Source organism: Lactuca serriola, chromosome 9, assembly GCF_051521515.1.
Source record: "Lactuca serriola cultivar US96UC23 chromosome 9, Lser_US96UC23_V15, whole genome shotgun sequence".
Lineage (NCBI taxonomy): Eukaryota > Viridiplantae > Streptophyta > Magnoliopsida > Asterales > Asteraceae > Lactuca > Lactuca serriola.
Genome location: NC_136416.1, coordinates 181,128,374 through 181,144,377, shown reverse-complemented (window position 1 = coordinate 181,144,377; position 16,004 = coordinate 181,128,374). Strand labels below are relative to the sequence as shown.

General features: G+C 35.6%; 1 long non-coding RNA gene across 2 annotated transcripts; it reads right to left on the bottom strand.

The window, feature by feature from the left end:
- Window positions 1-1,694: 1,694 nt before the first annotated feature.
- Window positions 1,695-2,814, bottom strand: LOC145074886 (uncharacterized). 2 transcript variants are annotated; one of them, XR_013692155.1, is made up of 4 exons: window positions 2,742-2,814; window positions 2,570-2,641; window positions 2,201-2,470; window positions 1,695-1,894 (listed from the first exon to the last, which is right to left on the bottom strand). It is a non-coding gene; the product is annotated as an uncharacterized LOC145074886 (long non-coding RNA). The 2 variants fall into 2 exon arrangements; XR_013692154.1 differs by lacking the exon at window positions 1,695-1,894 and adding an exon at window positions 1,974-2,123.
- Window positions 2,815-16,004: the final 13,190 nt, after the last annotated feature.

Genomic DNA, 16,004 nt, shown 5'->3' with positions numbered 1-16,004 from the left:
GGATGATAGAAACCCTAATGGGCCTTGTAAGCCTAATGGGCCCAATGAAGCCAAATGGGCTTAATGAAAACCCTAATGAGTCTAATGGACTCTAATTGACCCAATAAAACCCTAATGGGCTCAATGATATTCTAGTGGGCTTGATAGGACAAATAAAGCCCTAAATAACCTAAAAGTCCAACAAATTAATAATGGGCTAGTATTTGTGTTGGAAAACCCTAATGCCAATAAATCTTAATTTGGGGAATTAAGTGGGACACACGCGAATTATTTAATAACTTGGAAGATTAAATAATAATCATTGGCGGAAATTAATCTAAGCAATATTGGACTTAATGAATTAAGTCCTTAATGGGTTAGGTAGGAAACTTAACCCTAATCATCATTTTATGTGAAACCCTAATTTCACTTGGGTTTATTGTTGGGCCTTTCTATTGGGCCTTGATGATTTGTGTTATTAAATGGGCTATCCAAGATCAAGCATATGGTCTAGAGTAATTTAATGGGCCTAGGTTAAGGCTCATGTAAGGGGGCTTGGGCCCAATTTGGAAAATTAGGCCAAAGTTTGGGCCTTAATGATTATATGATGTTGGGCTTTAGAATGAGACCATGTATGGGCCTAGGCCCAATTTGGAAAATTGGGCTATGTGTTGGGCTTTGATTCCTAATTGACTTTGGGCCTACGGATTGGGCCTTGGGCTTGATTAAGCCAAGCTTGGGGTAATGTAATTATCCAAAGTAAGTGTTTATGGTTATGTAGTGGGACCCAATTATTAATTGGGTGATGTTTTGATATTGACAGATCGGGAATCTGTCATCCAGCAGCTGGGGTTGAGTCTACGGGGCTTCAGCAGTGTGGGATTGTGTCTACGGGACTTCAGCAGTGTGAGGTGAGTTACCTTCCAGTAGCGGTGGGTCTACGGCCACAATGCTGGCACACCAGTAGGAGTTGTTGTTAGATAATTGTCTTTGTGATAAATGTCTATGTTTGCTAATACCTGTTATGTTTATGTGCTAGTATGATATGATGTTATGTGCTAGTGACAGTAGGGGAGATAGTCCCCAGATTACCGGTCGACAGGACCGAAGGGGTAGGCCAGCACCCAGATATGCTAGGCAGTATATGACTTATGTGTTTATGCTATGCTTTTATGTGGTAGTGTTAGGGGGTGAAATAGTCCCCGATTACCGGTTGAAAGATACCGAAGGGGAGGCCAGCACCTAGATATGCTAGGTGGTATCCAGTCGAGAGGACCGAAGGGGAGCCCAGCACCCAGATATGCTAGGCAGTATCCAGTCGAGAGGACCGAAGGGGAGCCCAACACCCAGATATGCTAGGCAGTATCCGGTCGAGAGGGCCGAAGGGGAGCCCAGCACCCATATATGCTAGGCAGTATCCGATCGAGAGGACCGAAGGGGAGGCTAGCACCCAGATATGCTAGGCAGTATCCGGTCGAGAGGACCGAAGGGGTAGGTCGGGCACCTGGATATACTTGACAGTATATGTATGTTATATGATTGTGTGGTATATGGTATGATGGGGGAACTCACTAAGCTTCGTGCTTACGGTTTTCAGTTTTAGTATCAGGTACTTCGTGTTTAAAGGAAAGGAGTCGGCTTGATCGCAGCGCATCACACTATGGTTTTCCGCACATGAGATATTTGGGATTACACTTTCATATTATTTTATGATAACACGTTTGTTTATTTCTACTTTGGTTTTGACATGACATGATATTACAGATATTTTATTACACTGTTGGTTTTATATTGACGTATTTAAAAATGAAATTTTTGGCCTGTATTTTTGGGACGTTACACTTTGACACCTAATCCAACAGACATTGTGGTTTGTTGTCTCATATACTATGAGTGTCTTTATCGTATTCTTCACCTGCAAATCAATACTGGCTAAGCTAGTGAAGAACTTATTACTTACAAAACCTATAAGTAGAGAGAGAGAGAGAGAGAGAGATCTTAAATGAAATTCGAAAAATCAATAAACATATGGTGAGATAAATATTAAAGAGGGTGGCTACTGGGGAGGTGAGTAGAGCCCATAAAGTAAATAAGTCCACATATTACAACACTCATTATGCAAATAAAATTAATGAAAACTTCACCTGCACAAAATCTTAACTTTAAGTATATATTTGTAAAATCGTAAGATTAAAAATACAAATAAAAAAGATTTTGTTACCTATTTGGGAAGCTCCGAACACTATCATACACAATACCATCTTCAAGAACACGAACATTATCATACACAACCGTGGTGAGTAGTTTTGAAGGTCGTGGTGGCTAGAATTGGATCCCAAACCTAAACTTTGTTATTTCTGGGAAGATTATTAGACCTTATAAATTTGCTATTTCTATAGCTTTTAACTCATTAATGATCTGCCAACTATTGGATAAGAAGTACCAAATCTACGTATAATGATCATCCAACCGAAAATCAAAATAGTTAGAACTGCAACAACACACAATAAAAACAAATAAAAACCATAGATTAATAAAGATAGAAGGATACACGGAAAAGGTCTAAAAGAATGATAGAATTGGTGCTTACCTTCAAATCAAAATGCAGAGTGAAAATTCGGCCTTGAAATCAGTGCAGGTTCTACAACCATGGGAGCTTATACTAAGAAAAACATAAATTCAAGGTGAAAATGATTACAATATACAACAAATATGAATTCTTTACCAAAATATTGAAAAAAATAGATAGATATGACGATTACCTCTAAATTGGTACAAAGAGTGAAGGTGGAAGAAGTCAATATCAGAGCGTAGGTTTTTTTTTGTGAGAAAAGTGTGTTCTCAAGAAATGAGATAGAAGTCATTCACATTTATACTTAAAATGGACGACTAATTCAAACGTATCTAAAAACGTAGAAAGAGGTTGATACTTGATAAGATCAGGGTAAATGAATCTTGACCTTTCTTTTAAGTATTTTAATTGTTCACCGTAAGATAAGATATGATTTTTCTGCAATACATAAAGTTATTGTATATGTTGTTTTAAAAGTTATACCTCTTAAAATTCAGCATTTGGGGCTAGCTTATTAAGGTATTAAGATATATATATATATATATATATATATATATATATATATATATATATATATATATATATATATATATATATATTTTCCAAAAATCATAAAAATTAAAGAGATATTTCTACTCAATATACTAGTGACTTTGTAAAATGATTTTTTCAAAAACAAGTTTTTGAAGTATTTATTTTTAATTTTAATTTTTTTTTTAAATATTAAATATAACATGAACCAAAATGTGATAATTCAAAATATTTATGATTCAAAAAAAAAAAAAAAACTTTTGATTCAACTTATTTATAATCCTTAATTTGTTATGTTCTAAAAATATTTAGACGACTCAAATATTTTATAATCTTTAATTAAATATTAATGATTCAAAATTAAATGATTCAAAATATATTATGATCCATAAGTTTTGTTAACAAAAACTATATTTAATTGAACATATTATTGATAAAAAAATTATATTATTCAAAAATAAAATAATTCAAAATCCTATGATTCAAAACAAATTTGATTAAAAATTTTATTATACAAAAATAATATAATTCAAAAAAAATCTAACGAAAAGTATTATGATCGTTAATATTTTTTAATTTAAAATTTTATAATTGATAAACTTTAAAAAACTCAAACCGATATTTAGATTCAAAAATAAAAATTTAAACAAAAGCGAAAAAAATATAAAGGAAAATACTAATATCTTCAAATATGTTGTAAAGATATTAAAAAAATGAAAATTTTTTTTTTCCAAAAAAAGGGAAAGATAAAAAACGAAAAAATATAAACGTTAAACCGAGCATATATTTGTTTAAACTTTTTTTTGAATTTTTAATGCAAAATAAAGAAAATAAAAAACCAAAATAAATGAAAATAAGTATTAAATAATAAAAATCACTTAAATGACATTCCATAGACGTTCGCCGCACGTGATTAATCCTCCTATCCGTATAAATTACCACGGACATGGGTCGCATGAAAACGCACCACATTCAAGTATTGGGTTTGACGTTAGCTAGTCCGAAACGGATGTAAAGAGATTAATCAGTTTAGATTAATCGCGAACCAAAGATTATTGTAGAAATTATTCACTTTTTAATATAATCTAAGAAAATAAGTATTAAAATTTTAAAATTTTTGATGTAATATTTGAAAATTAAAAAGATTTATGCTTAGAATCACCAAGCTCCGGAGTTGACCGTCTTTGACAAACACCGATTGTCTTGACTGATTAATTATAAACGTTATCGAAGTCGTCTAGTGTCTAGGTAGTGATTAAATATAATCAGTCGTCTAAACCTTTATATATATATATATATATATATATATATATATATATATATATAGAGAGAGAGAGAGAGAGAGAGAGAGAGAGTGTGAGAGAGAGAGAGAGTTAGGATCATATATAAACCTTAAATATTGTGTGAATGTATAACCAAATATGTTCCAATCATTTGATAAAGGTGTTTTTGTATTTTCATAACATATGGTTATATTATCCTAAAATAACAAACCGATAAATATGGAAGGAAATTGAAGATACGTTACAACTTTTTAATCCTCTTGTTAGTCACATATTATCTTACTCACATCCTTCTTAGATAATCACAGGTGACAAATTTTTTTATATGGTTGTCATCAAATATCAGTTTCATAAAATCGTCTTTTCTAGATACTTTTAACATGAATTTTTCTCTGGGAATATTGTTTTTATCAATTAAAAAATGAAAATTGTTTTTTAGCTGTCACGTTCTTTAAGAATGTGTAGTGTATTGGTAATTTTAAAAAGGAATACGTGATTATGTATATGCAATCATATTCTTCTATAATATATTTATAGAGTTAGTTGTTATTATATTCTTAAAGAATTTGTTATTATCTATAAGTTTTTGAAAATCTTTTGTTTAGTGTCTTGAAAAACACGGTTTGTATAGTTAATTAACAAATTCTTGAAGAATAGATACATTTTATAAACAATTACAATATTATGTTTTGAAAAAAGGAAGGATATAAAAATAATAGAGTCTGTAAGAATTAGCATATTATACAAACACTTAATAAGTAAACTTGTTAACCTACTTTCTTGAAGAATCAATTGATTCAAAAATATATTTTGCAATAACCCAAATTCATTCAGAATAAGCCTTTCTTAGAATCACGAAGTGTCTTTATCATGTTTTTATCACATAAAAACATGAAGTGCCTTTATCATGCTTTCTAACATTCAACAAACTCTAATTTATACATGACAATAATTCATAACGAATACGACGAAACTAGTTATAACTTTTATAACCAAGTACATTATAACATAAAAGGTCTTATTCAATCAATTTATCTAGTTTAGAAGTTGTTCTAAACAAAATTCATACTCATAAATAAACCCAACCATACGACCAACTATTGTTAACAAAGATGAAAACATACTCTCTTATCAAGTGAGCTTCATAACTTTAATTCTTAAAGAATCGCCGGCCTATCATTCTTAATTCTCGGTGATGTTCTTCTTGATTACTAAGAAAAGCGTTGTATTATGTTATTCTGCCAGAATGTTAGTTATCTAAGTGTATATAATTTCTTATTCTTTAAGAATATTATATATGAACTTGTAATTTATGAAATATTCTTCAAGAAGGAGAATGATAAGAATTAAAATAGAATTATATTCTTGAAACGTTCAAAACAATCTCCAGTAAAATCTTATTCTTCAAGAATTAAAATGGTAAGAATGAAAATTCATTTATCTTCTAGGTAATTTTCAAAGCAATCTCGAATAAAAAAACATATTCTCTAAGAATTATAATGATAAACATGGAAATTGAATTCTCAAACGTATAAAAAAGTTAATTTGTATTTTTACGATTTGATTATTAATAATTAATTTGGTTTTGTTTCCCAAGATACATGTATTTTTTATTTCTCTCTCTTAATAAAATGCATTTATAAGTAATTAAGTGTAGTTATATAATAATGATAGTCTATCTTAATACCATGTACCCTATGATCACATCCTTTCACTTTTTTCAATCTAATGGTTAGAATTTAGTCACACATTCATACTATATTTGTGATTCACATTTAATCCCAACCCTATATATATATATATATATATATATATATATATATATATATATATATATATAGTGAGGTTCAATAAAAAATTATTATTAAGAAGAACCAATCATGAGTATCGGATATCATAATAGTTGTTGGTGATTTGTTATCATCAATTTTATTTAAGTGTAATGGATTACTTTGTTGACTAAAAATGATCTTGATAAATATTAAACAAGTAAGCAAGGTGTGGAGTACACACTTGTTTAAGTTTGATCAAGAATAAAAGTATATTGTCATTTAGGGGCGAAGCCCCTGAACGAATGGGGGTCCGGAGGCAGCGCCCCTGCGAGCGGGGTCCAAGGGGTGGCAGCCCCTGGCGGGGTCCAAGGGGCAGAGCCCCTGGCTGGGGTCGAGAAAAACCCGGATTTGTAACAGTTTTGACTGTTGAGAAAAACTGTTATATGACAGTTTTGTCAGTTTTCAGACAAGGAATGTTTATAACCAATTTTAGTCAGTTTTTTCTGGTACTCACAAAACTACACCAACTCATTCTCTTTCTTTGTCTCTGATTTTTCTCTGAGTCTTATCCAATTGAGGATTTGGGAGTACCACCTAAATACTTCGATTTGAAAGTGATTATCACGATTCTCAGATTTTCAAGTGCCACTAAACCATATTTCTAACAAAAAACGAAGTAAACTGTGATCATGGCAAGTGGTGATTCTGTGAAGTAAATGACAAGTAAGTTTGAAAAACTGAACAAGTTTGAAGGGCAAGATTTTCGTGGATGGCAGAAGAAGATGAAGTTTCTCCTTAGCACTCTGAAAGTGGTGTATGTTCTGAGTACACCCATGCCAGTCTTACCAGAATCTGTTGAAGATGAACTTTTGGAGGCAACAAGAAGAAGATAAAAGTGGGGAAATGATGATTACATATGTCGTGGTCATATTCTCAATGGTATGTCTGACTCTCTTTTTGATATCTATTAAAATTTCGAATATGCAAAAGAACTGCGGGATTCTCTTGAATCCAAGTACATGGCTGAAGATGCTTCTAGTAAGAAGTTTCTTGTTAGTAACTTTATGGGTTACAAGATGATTGACTCCGGGCCTGTTATGGAACAATTCCATGAAATGTTAAGGATTTTGGGACAATTTACTCAACACAATATGAAAATGGATGAAGCCATTTTTGTGGCTGTGATCATTGACAAACTGCCCCCTTCCTGGAAGGATTTTAAACACAATCTGAAACACAACAAAGAGGAATTGACTTTAACTCAACTTGGAAGTCATTTAAGGATTGAAGAGTCCATAAGGACTCAAGAACTTGATAACAATCCTAAAGGCAAGAACCAAGTTGGTTCCTCTTCTGTGAACATGGTGGAAGGAGAAAGTTGAAAGAATCCAAAGAAGTCTAATGGAAAAAAGGAAGTTTAAAGGAAAGGATGATAAGTCTTCCAACAAGAAGGCTAAGTTGGTTTGTCGGAATTGTAACAAACCGGGTCACTTCAAGAAAGATTGCCGTCTCCGCAAAGTGAACAAGGATGGTGTTGGACCAAGTGGATCCAAGGATCCAGAAAAGCAACAAGGTCAGATTTCTATTTTCATGTAGAATTCTAAATATATTTAAAATGAGTTTAATTCCTGCTTTTGATATGAAAAATAATGAAAAATGTAAAACATGCATGCTAACTAAAATCACTAGACAACCTTTCAAAGATGTTGTTAGGAAAGCAAGGTGTTGGATCTTATACATAGTGATTTATGTGATTTCCATGCAACACCTTCCCTTGGAAACAAGAAGTATGTTATTACTTTTATTGATGATGCATCTAGATATTGTTATATCTATTTGCTACATTCTAAGGATGAAGCACTTGATAAATTTAAAATTTATAAACAACAAGTTGAGCTTCATAAAAATGAATTAGTAAAAGTATTGCATACTGATAGAGGTGGTGAGTATTATGATCCAGTTTATTTTGAATCAACAGGAATAATACATCAAACCACAGCTCCATATACACCACAACAAAATGGTGTAGCTGAAAAGAAGAATAGGACTTTGAAAGAAATGGTTAATTCCATGTTGTCATATTCTGGTTTAAGTGAAGGGTTTTAGGGTGAGGCAATGTTAATTGCATGTTACATCTTGAATAGAACTCCAAATAAAAGGAGTAATAATACTCCTTATGAACTTTGGTGTAAAAAGGTACCAAGTTTGAGTTCTCTCAAAGTTTAGGGTTGTAGAGCAGTTGTAAGGCTCGGTAAACCCAAAAGGAAAACATAGGGTGAGAGAGGTATATATTGTATCTTTATTGGATATGCTGAGAATTCCAAAGCATATAGATTCTACGTTTTAGAATCTAATGACTTTGTGTCTGCAAGCCTAATAATAGAGTCAAGAGATGCTATCTTTGATGAAGAAAGATTTTCATATATACCTAGACCAAGGGACATGATTCATCAATCTTCCAGCAAGAGTACTACTCAAGCTGAAGATGTTTCTTGAAAGACCCAAACTTTCATACTTGACAATATAGTTACTCCAAAACATGCTACTTGCATATTCATAAAAACAATATTTTACATTGATAAAGAGGTTACAAACTACTGGATACAAACCGACTATTACAAAGTGTTATATATTACATAACTACCCAAGATATTGTAATTTATACAAACCTAAACTGAAGTACAAAAGTACAATTACATATTATTCTAAATCTTCGAACAGTACACGATCATACTGATTATTTATCTCCTGTAATTTTTAAACATTAATAGGGTAAGCGGTGACGCTTAGTGAGTTCAATAATAGATACAATATAACGTTATGTCATATATATACTACAATATGGCAGAAGCAATGAGAAACAAGGAACAACAAAGGCATATGTGAAATTATGTGACAAGCTTTTCATATCAATCATTGACTTGATTCAAAGATATACAATCAATGAGACATAACAATTTCCATACTTGATATATATCAATAAAGCTTCGGCCCAAATGGAACAGAAGACATGACTTTTCTGATTAACATTTTGGTAGATTTCAGGCTTATAGCCCTGTCTAACCATTTGCCAATGCCATAGAATAGAAGTCATTCTCTTACGGAGACATGCTCTATATGGCCAGAAGCTACGTACCAGTATCAATGTGAATCTAACTCCTTTCACTGATCACATGGTCAAAGGTATTACTTTTGCTATAAAAATAGCGAATAAAATAACATGGAAAAATAATCAGGAATAATAATACTGAAAAGCACATAGCACATATAACACATAACATACAATTGTTCCTATATATTGAACTCACCTTGAATTAATCGGGGGTCAAAATAGTAATTTGGGCAGCACTTCGTTCCTATAAATATCTTTCGTCGTTGAAAACCAGGAGATTTATTGAAAAATAGGCCTTGCGAGGATAGAGCTTCAAATTGAAAATATAAATTTATCGGGCTTTCCGGGCACTTCGGGACGTATTCTAGGCTTTAAAAACAATTTCGGGGCTTTGGGTGATATGGAAATAGTCAAAATATGGAAAGTGGGGCCAAAAATGGCAATTTATTGAATTTAGTCAGAAGGTCTCGCAGGCATCCCTTTTATAGGGTGGTATCCGAAGTCGGCCAAGAAGGGAGTCAGCAACGAAGGCAGGTGGCAGCGTGGGAGAGAGACACGCAGCTGGTGCGAGGCGTCTTAGACGTCGCCTAGGACGCCAAAAGGCGCGTCGGATGCCTAATGGACCTTGGCTTCGGACCAATCAGCGACGGGTACGAGTGGACATGGGTCGGATTCGCGAGAAGAGTGGCCTGGCTAGTACTATTCATGCGAGTTTATCCGAAATTCTCGGATTTTGAGCCAAATTCTTCTGAAATTCATAACTTTCGCATATGAACTCCGTTTTTGACGTTCTTTATATGCACACGTAGCTAAAATTATGCTCTACAACTTTCAATTAGACTTCGTCGGCTTATTTTGACTTTAATTTTAATATTATTATTTTTAACAGACCGGGACAAGAAAATCCGTTAAAAATTCATAACTTCTTCATCCGACATCCGTTTTCGTCAAACTTTTTACCGTTATACTACAAATGACGAGACCTTCAATTATCATTTAGGTTGTGTTGGCTAAATATCGTTCGATCTAAAATTCGAGTTTTTAGCTGTCTACTGTTATTCCGAAATTTAGAAAAATCATAACTTCTTCATACGAAGTCAGATTTTGGCGTTCTTTATATCGAACTTCTCGGTTTAACGTATACTACGGATTTCATTTAGATCACTAAGGCTAAAAAGTAGTTTATCAAAAACTCACTTTTTACGTCATTCGACCCCGTGTCGGTTTTGTTGCGGATCTTCGATTGGTCATAACTTCTTCGTTATAACTCGGATTTCGATGAGGTTTTCGCCTACAAGTTTCTAACGAGATTAACTACAACTTCCAATAATAAAATTCTACTTATTTCAAATTCTATATGTTTGCTATTTGGATTTTAATTGGAATCTCATAACACTTCCAATATTTTCTGAGTGATTCTAAACATAGTTTTACTTCATTTCTAGTAAAAATTATCTGTTATAATTCAATACTCAAATTCACATAGTATTTCACAATATTATTCATTATAAAATACGATTTCAAAACGTGTATGTTACAAATACCTCCTCCTTTTGAGGATTTCGTCCCCGAAATTACATCGATTAAAACAAATGGGGATATTTTTGCTTTTATCTCATTCTTATTTTCCCAAGTATAATTTGGGTCTTAATGGTGTTTCCACTTGACAAGCACCAATTCTACTTCTTTGTTGCGTAGATTAGTTGTTCTTTCATTCATGATTCCTTCAGGCTCTTCAATATATCTTAATATATTATCCAATTTCACCTTGGATAATGGAACTGTCTCATTATAGATGCTCAAGCATTTGCGCAGATAACTCACATGAAACACATCATGAATACTTGCTAAATCTTCAGACAGTTCTAAGCGGTATGATTTTGAAAGTATTCATGATGTGTTTCTATGGATGATTTTGAAAGGTCCAACAAATCTGGGACTCAACTTTCCTTTCTTCCCATATCTCATAAGGCCTTTCCATGGGGATACCTTCAACATTACAAAATCACCCACTTGAAATTCTATGGGTTGCCTCCTCTTTTCTATATAGGACTTCTTTCGATCCTGGGCCGCTTTCATTCTTTCTCGTACGATTTGAATCTTGTCAGTAGTGTCTTGAATCATTTCAGGACCTCCAAGGATCTTTTGTCCTATAGCACGCCAACATAACGGCGTACGGCATTTGCGACCATATAATGCTTCATATGGTGGCATTTTGATTGAAGCGTGGTAACTGTTATTATATGAAAATTCGACAAGACGCAAGTATTTTTCCTAGTTTCCACTAAACTCCAAGACACATGCACGAAGCATATCTTCTACTGTTTGGATTGTTCTCTCCGTCGGACCATCTTTCTGGGGATGATAAGCTATGCTGAGGGCAACTCGAGATCCTAATTCACGTTGCATACTCACTCAAAAGTGAGAAGTGAAGCGAGTATCGCGATCGGAAATGATCTTTAGCGGCACACCATGTCTTGCAACAATTTCATCCAAGTATACTTGTGCGTATTTCTCTATTGGAGCCGTTTCACGCATGGAAAGAAAATGTGTACTCTTAGTCAGACGGTCAACAATTACCCAAATGCTATCATGCTGTCTAGCAGTCTTTGGCAATTTGGTAATAAAATCCATGGACAGATCTTCCCATTTCCATACAGGAACACTAAGAATTTCTGGGGTTCCGTATGGTTTTTGGTGCTCTGTTTTAACTTGTAAACATACTAAGCATTCATGTACATATCTTTCAATGTCTCTCTTTAGTCCTGGCTACCAATAATCATCTCTTACATCATAGTACATTTTACTTGTACCAGGATGTATTGATAGCTTAGACTTATGAGCTTCATCTAAAATCTTCTGTCTTAATCCACCAATCTTTGGAATCCATATCCGGTTCTTAAATACTTTTAATCCTCGTGGATCATCAAGTAAAACATCAACATAATGTACCATCCCTTCCTTCTTCAAATTTTCTGGCTTTAAGGCCTCAACTTGCCAATTCTCTAGTTCATTTAGGATAGTGAACTTCACTGTAGTGTGAGTAATAGTATAACACATATTATTTCGATAAACCTTCATGCTAAGTGCATCGGAAACCACATTGGCCTTTCCAGGATGGTATAGGATTTCGCAGTCATAGTCTTTGATCAACTCCATGGCTCGTTGCTGTCTAATATTCAGAGTTTGCTGACTGAATATATAGTTGAGACTCTTGTGGTCGGTAAAAAGTTGGCATTTTGTACCAAAAAGGTAATGCCTCCAAAGTTTCAAGGCAAATACCACGCCAGCGAGTTCGGGATCATGGGTGGGATAATTCTTTTCATAATCTTTCAGTTGTTTTGAGGCATAGGCTATCACTTTACCACATTGCATCAACACACAACCGAGTCCCAATCCAGAAGCATCGCTATATATGGAGAAATCATTATCACCTTCTGGAAGCGATAAGATTTGAGCATGAGTCAAAAGATCTTTTAAAGACGAGAAAGCTTTTCCTCGGGCTTCACCCCATTCGAACTTTGCTTCCTTTCGAGTAAGACTAGTGAGAGGTACAGCTATACGAGAAAAGTCTTTAATGAATCTCCAGTAATAACCCGCAAGACCCATGAAAATACGAATTTCAGAAGCATTGCGAGGCGCTTCCCAATTCTGAATGGCTTCGATTTTGGTAGGAACTACGGATACACCGTCACCAGAAATAACATGGCCGAGAAATTGAACTTGGCGAAGCCAAAATTCACATTTTGAGAATTTAGCATAAAGTTTCTCCTTTCGAAGAAGTTCTAACATTTCACGAATATGAACGGCATGATCAGCTTCAGACTTAGAATAGATTAGAATATCGTCAATGAATACGATGACAGATTTAGCGAGCATTGGGCGGCATACCCGATTCATCATATCCATGAATACGGTAGGAGCATTTGTCAGACCGAATGGCATGACAAGGAATAGCACAGAAAGCAGTCTTCAGTACATCCTGCTCTTGTACTTTCAACTGATGATAGCCAGATCTCAAATCAATCTTTGAGAAATAGCTAACACCCTGAAGTTGATCGAACAAATCATCAATGCAAGGTAGTGGGTACTTGTTCTTGATAGTCACCTTATTCAGCTCACGATAATCAATGCACATCCGCATCGATCCGTCCTTCTTCTTGACAAACAATACCGGAGCACCCCAGGGTGAGGTACTCGGTCGAATAAAACCTTTGTCAAGTAATTCCTGCAGTTGGATCATCATTTCCTTCATTTCAGCTGATGCAAGACGATAAGGAGTCTTCGCAATTGGATTAACACCAGGCACAAGGTCGATTCGAAAGTCTACTTGCCTTTCCGGAGGAAGTCCAGGCAATTCATCAGGGAAAACATCAGGATATTCATTAACAACGGGAACATCATTCACAGTTTTATTCTCCTCTCTTGAGATATCAAGTGTATATGCTAGATAGATTGGGCAACCCTTCGATATAAATTTACGAGCTTTGAGGAAATAAATTAATTTTAAGATCCTTTGTTCATCGTAGACATAAATAGGATCTTCCCCATTCAATAGGAATGCATACCATCTTTTCGTAACACAAGAGATCCGCGTGGTTCTTTGACAACCAATCCATGCCAAGAATAATATCAAAGTTTGTAAGGTCCTAAAACGGATCTTACCAGTGATCAAATAGCATATACAATCAATTAACAATAAAGAATAAGTAGAAACAAGAACGATAACAAGCTTGCACACGCTTTTCTATTAGAATAACGTCTGGTACAACTTGTGGTTAAAGCAGCCGTGAAACTCTGAGGCATCAACAATCGACAAAAGACCTAGCACACGTCTATATGTACTTGACCTGAGCCGGCCGGGGGTTTACGGCCATAAAGAGGCTTATGGTCGTAAACTGTGAGCTAACCGTACACACAAACTACCAAAAATTGTGTATTGACTCAAAAGAACCTATTACATTGAAAGCCGAGACCAAACCATTAATTAGACCCTTCAATCTCAAGTCAATCTTTATCCACGATCATCACATCGTCCAGTCCCATACCTCCATTCCACATCCGCTTGTCGATAATCTCAGCAACCATGGTAGTGTATTCTTTCACGGCTAACTCAAATATCTCCTCAGCAACTCTGATCTGAAAATGGCTTAAATGATGAATGTCCCACTTTCTAAAGTGGAGAAAATCCCTTCTATCATACAAACGAATGCAACCCTCCTTAAGTTTGATGACAGCAGATCCTGTGGTTTCATCAAATACCCAGTAGAGCATAGAGCTTAAGGATCCATCCAAGTAATTGTAGCACCTGGTTCCTGGTACGTACTCCTTGTGATTAATATTTTAATTTTATGCATTTTTGCCTTGGACTCGGCGAGTTGAAGGACCGACTCGTCGATTAGGAGCGAGATAAGGTGCGGGGTTTGAACTTTGTACTCGGCGAGTCGGTCCCCAGACTCGGCGAGTAGACCCTATTTGGACATAAACCCTAATCCGGACGTTTGCACCCTATTTAAACGCTCTAACTTGGCTTCCTTAGTCCCTAACACTTCCAGAGAACTGTAGAAAGAAACCCTAGCCCCCATATTGTCCTTGAGGGTGATTTTGGCTTTGTGGAGAAGGTTTGGAGCTTAGAGGAAGGAAGAGAAGGTTGAAGTGTGCAAGGAGGGGAGGTAGATCCGGAATCTACACTGTGAGAAGCTTCCATTCAGGTAGAAAAGTTCTTACCTTAATCATTAGTCCATTAGATACCCTTTTTGTCGCAAATTAGTGGTTTCAAGCCCTAAAACCTCAAATTTCATGTATTTATGCTTTAAGTTCTGAAAGGACTTCACATTGGGATCTTATGGACATCCTAGAAGTATAAAGTATCTGTGGTTGGGGTTATTGAGGTCCTTATTGGGTGTATGACCCCTTAAAGGGCTTGGATTTGCCTTTTTGAGCTCATAGGGCCATGCATGCACGTAAAGTTTGCAACTTTACGTGATAAGCATGCCCTAGGAGCATAGATCTATGGGTTAGAGGTGTTGCATGTCCTAGTTTTGGTCTGTATGGGAAGTGGGTCGTAGGAACTCGGCGAGTCCAATAGTGGAACTCGGCGAGTTCTATGAAGATGGTCTTAGACTCGACGAGTTGGATGAACAACTCGATGATTCCTATGAAGATTGCCTGGAGCTCGCCGAGTTGTTCTTCAAACTCGGCGAGTCATATGAACTTTCACTGAGTAAGAGGGGTTTAAGTGTCGAAGGTCCAACCCTTCGTATCTGCAAGTGAGATTAGCAGCGTAACGTCGTCCCAAAACCCCAAATCCTCTTGCGGGATGTTCTGGTGAAGATTGGAAGCGAGTAGGAGATCTGCTCGTGGAACTCGGTGAGTTGCTCTCGGACTCGGCGAGTCGGATCACGAGTCGGTTCCATAGTCCCGAGTAGTGAGTCAAGGGTGACTCAGTGAGTGGAAAGAGAGACTTGGCTAGTAGGACCAGGTTAGTAGGAGGAGGACTCGGCGAGTCGGTGCCACGACTCGGCGAGTCCAGTCAACTGGAAGTTGACTTTGACCAAGGAATTGGCCTTGGACCAGGGATGGGTCAGTCAATTGACCTAGGGGTATTTATGAGTGGCTAATCTATGTTTATGGGTTTATAGCCGGAGGATTTCCGGTGCAGCAGCCAGACGTCGAGCAGTCAGACTTTCGGTAGCTACTCTTTGAGGTGAGTTTCCTTCCAGTAGTAACGAGTCTAAGGCACCAAGGCCGGCCCG